This window comes from Primulina eburnea, chromosome 15, assembly GCF_022965805.1.
Source record: "Primulina eburnea isolate SZY01 chromosome 15, ASM2296580v1, whole genome shotgun sequence".
In the NCBI taxonomy this organism is placed as follows: Eukaryota; Viridiplantae; Streptophyta; class Magnoliopsida; order Lamiales; family Gesneriaceae; genus Primulina; species Primulina eburnea.
Genome location: NC_133115.1, coordinates 8,623,348 through 8,627,932, shown reverse-complemented (window position 1 = coordinate 8,627,932; position 4,585 = coordinate 8,623,348).

The following is a 4,585-nucleotide window of genomic DNA, read 5'->3' as shown; positions in this document are numbered from 1 at the left end:
TAGCAAAAACACAAGAATAACCATCCCTATCAAGCATAGAAATAGAAATAATGTTTTTAACCAATTCAGGAACAAATAAAACATCTCTCAAAAATAACTTAAAATTATTGTCCAAAATTAAAGTAATGTCTCCAATGGCAGTAGCAGCAACCCTTGCTCCATTTCCTAGTCTTAGAAAGGTCTCACCATCTCTAAGCTTCTTGCTTCTTCCCATCACCTGCAAATCATTGCATAGATGAGAACCACATCCGGTATCCAATACCCAAGAAGAGGAATTAATAGAAACATTAACTTCAATATAAAACATACCATGGCCAGAACGCTTCTGGGCAAGATACTCCGCGCAATTACGCCTCCAGTGTCCAGGCTTGTTGCAGTGGAAACAGATTTGTTCTGACTTGTCAGGCTTTGTGGGCCCCGGATTAGGTTTCTTGTATGGTTTTTTGTTAGGCTTGTTCTTCTTTGGAGGGGCAGAACGCTTCTTGCCTTTGTATGGGGCTCTCTTTTTCGTGCAGGACGAAGAACCCACTAGAAAAACAGGCTTATCCTTTTTGATTGTGGCCTCATAACTAGTAAGCATATTGACCAACTCTTCAAGGGTGGCCTCAAGCTTATTCATATTAAAGTTAACCACAAATCCATCGAACGAAGAGGGCAGAGACAGCAAGAGAATATCAGTCGAGAGCTCACTAGGGATAACCAAGTCGAGTCCCACCAACTTCTCGATGAGCCCAATCATCCTAACACCATGCTCATGGACCGAAGCCCCATCTCGCAAGCGTGTAGTCATGAGTTCTTTAACAACAGCATATCTCTCTGAACGAGTTTGTACAGCATACAATTCTTTCAGATGTAAGTGAATGTCAGCAGCATTCACAGCCTCCTCGAACCGCTTCTGCAGTTCATTCGACATAGAAGCCAACATGTAGCTCTTAGCTTGAATGTCATGGTCCCACCATTTTTCAAGCTCAGCCAATTTAGTCGGAGTGACATTTGAAGGTGCTTCCTTCGGTGGCTTCTTATCAAGCACATACAGAATCTTTTCCGAGTTCAGAACAATCTTTAAATTTCGAAACCAGTCATTATAGTTAGGGCCAGTCAATTTGTTTTGATCGAGAATGATTGAAAGCGGGTTACGAGTAGACATCGTATATATACTGAAAATGAAAACAGATAAATGTTACTGATAATTTTAAAATAATTCTAAGATATAAAATATGGATTTCATTTTATAAATTACCCTCCCACTATTTTGACATTTCCACCACCCTCTGATGAAAAAGGGAAATCGTATTTCCTTAGTAGGCACGTAGAGTCCAATTAGCCAATTATAATCCCGAATAATATCAGCCAATTATAATTTCTAAAAGGTAGAGTCCAATTGCATCCCTATGCAACCTCCGCGTGTTTTGCCTCACGTTTAATAAGGACCCAATAATATGACGCCGTTTATTTTCACGTGTCAAACCAACCCATCAATATTGAATTGTAGTGGACGGTCGCCATGAGTTCCCCCAATAATATGAGCCGAAGTCATGGGAGTTCCACTCAATTCACATCATATGTCCGGTGGAAGTCACAGCTTTCCGGCGTACAGGCCTCCCCAATAATATGAGCCAGACACTGTCCGCGGGTAGCGATCAACATGCAACCACGGTTGATGGAAGGCAAGGAAAAATTAAACTCTTTTAATTTTTACTTATTCGGTTTGATATAAATTTTGAATCATATTCAAAATGAGGGATTTTAATTAAAAAATTTGTCTCATCATTTTATTTGAAAATCGCGTGCCACGAGTTTGTATGTTTGCCGGATTCATGCAACTATATTATATAATAATATACATACATGCATACTACTATATATCACATATATCATAATATGACATTCAACAATAAATAAGGATGATCGATTGCCAACACTAATAGATCCATGTGAGCCATACATGGATCCAGGTCCAAACCTAGGTGAATGCAGGGATGCAAATGCAACTTATTACAAAAGCTTCCAATATTTTACATGTCTTCATCTTGATCATCGGGCCCACCATCTTCCAGTCTTGATCTCCCACTATTTCTAATTATTACATTTGAATAGCCATGGCACATAAGGGATACATCTCATGGGGGTGGGAACGGGCCATAAACCAGGCCCACTTTAATAATATCAAATATTATAAAATTGAATAAAAACAGTAAAATATCCTAACATACACCTAACACATTGGTCAAGGCTCTCGATCATCCTTCATGCATTTAATATCAAATATTAACATCAATTTAATTAAACAATTTAATTAATTGATAAATCATATATCTAATAATTTTATCACTAACCACCACAATTATTAAAGAATTTAATAAATTAAATAAACTCTTTTATTTAATTTCCAATTAAATCAATAATAATTGATTTCTTATAAAACTCATTTTTACCATAAATAATTAAAATCATATTCTAATTATTTATTTTACAAGAAAATTATTAATTTTCCAAAAATTAATTTTCCAAAATAAAAAATTGAATCAATTTCAAAAATATCAATTTTCCCCATAATTTTGAAAAATCAGAAAATTGCACCCCGGGCCCAAACAATTCAAGCCCATCAATTTTGCACGCTTCCCGAGACGATCCCGGGTCGTCGCCCCCGCTGCCCGCCCGCTGCCCGCCCGCTGCCCGCCCGCTGCCCGAACGTTTCGGGCAGTGGCAGCAACCTGTGCGCGCAGGCGCGCACAGGTGCGCGCAACGCCGCGCGCAGCGTGCGGACGCTCCGCACGCTGCGCCGCGTTGTGCGCCGCGCGGGGCGGCGCACAGCGTGCGGACGTTCCGCACGCTGCGCCGCTCTGCGCGCGCACGCTGCGCGCGCGCGCTGCGCGTTCCTGCGCGCAGGGCGCTGCGCGCTGCGCGCGCAGCCCTGCGCGGGGTCTGCCCGGAACAGTTCCGGGCAGATCGCGAATTTTTTTTTTTTTTTTTTTTTTGTTTTTCCGAAAAATTTAATTTTTATGGTGCATCAATATTTCTGAAAATTTTCTTGTGTGGTTAGAAACAAATTATTCAATATAATTTAAATCATACGATTTAGAAAACCTGGCTCTGATACCACTGTTGGATCCGGTTTTCTACACGCCCAAACGCAGCGGAAGATTTAAAATTTTTATTTTATTTTGAAAACAAAATAATATTGCTTTAGGCGCTCGTATGATTTATCAAAACATTCATAGGGTATTAGAAATTTATACCTTTGTGAATAGATCACTTGGCTCCAACTGATCCGATATAAACAGATCTAGCTCTTGATGAATCCCTACGAACTTTCTTCGATTCTTCTAATTAGGTCCACGACTAGAAGATTTGTTCCTCTTCTAAATTGCACTAGAAATTTAGAAGAACTTTTGCATAGGAGAGAAAAATTGAGAGACGGCTCAAACCCTAACCATAAATCAAGGTGGCCGAATTTCTCACTTTTGAATGGAGGCTCACGTGAGGTTGTGTGGTGGGTGGGCTAGGGTTTAGATGGTTAAATGTTTTATTTATAATAAATTAAACCCTAATTACATAATTAACATTAATGGGCTTGATTTAATTAATTGGGCTAGTCCAACTAGTTTAATTAATTTAATTAAAGCCCATTAAAACTTTAATTATTTATTATGTTGGACTTGTACTCCTACAAGCCCATTAAACATAATACACACCACATTTAATTTATTAATTATCAACTCAACTTTTGAGCTTAATAAATTAAATACATTATAAATTCAACATTTGAATTTATTATTTAAATTATGAATTCAACTACTTGAATTTACATCACCTCCAAAATTTAATATTTAATAAACCCAACATTTGAGTTTAATAAATTAAATTCTCAAATTTTATAAATTCAACTCTTTGAATTTATTCTCTCAAAATTTAATTATCATAAATTCAACTCCTTGAATTTACTATATAATATAAATTCAACTTTTGAATTTATTCTCTCAACGGGAACAAACAATCCAGTACTTGTGTGACCCTCAATGGTTCAGGGATGCAGCTAGCCGTGGGTTCACAACTCTTTGTGATTCAGGACAGAATCCTTTATTCGGGCTTACCCTAGTTAGCCCCATTCTTTCTATCAACACCTTGATCAAGAATGTCAGAACTCATTTCTGATAGCACCCATCGGATCATGGTAAGAGCGTCTAGTAGCATCGCCCCATGATCCCCTCGGTATCACTGATAGTGCCTGCAAGAACCAGTCGATTATGATTAACGTACAGTACGGTCCCTTCATCTCATATATCCCGATCGAATCTGCAACCATTGGTTCATCGAGGGTTGCATATTAATTCGATAACTATGTGATAACTATAATAGTGGCATCGCGTGTACTATTGGAGAACTCCTTCTCCAACGTACATCTCATACTCTGGCCAGAGATTCCATGCACTATTATTACATCAGATCACATAGGATATCCACACCCGTAGGTGAGCGGTGAATCCCCGACTACAATGCACTGGCTCCTATATGTGTCGCGACTGTACCCAACCTCGCCACCTGATGACTCTCCTGGAGCCGGTAAACGAGTCAAAGCACAGCC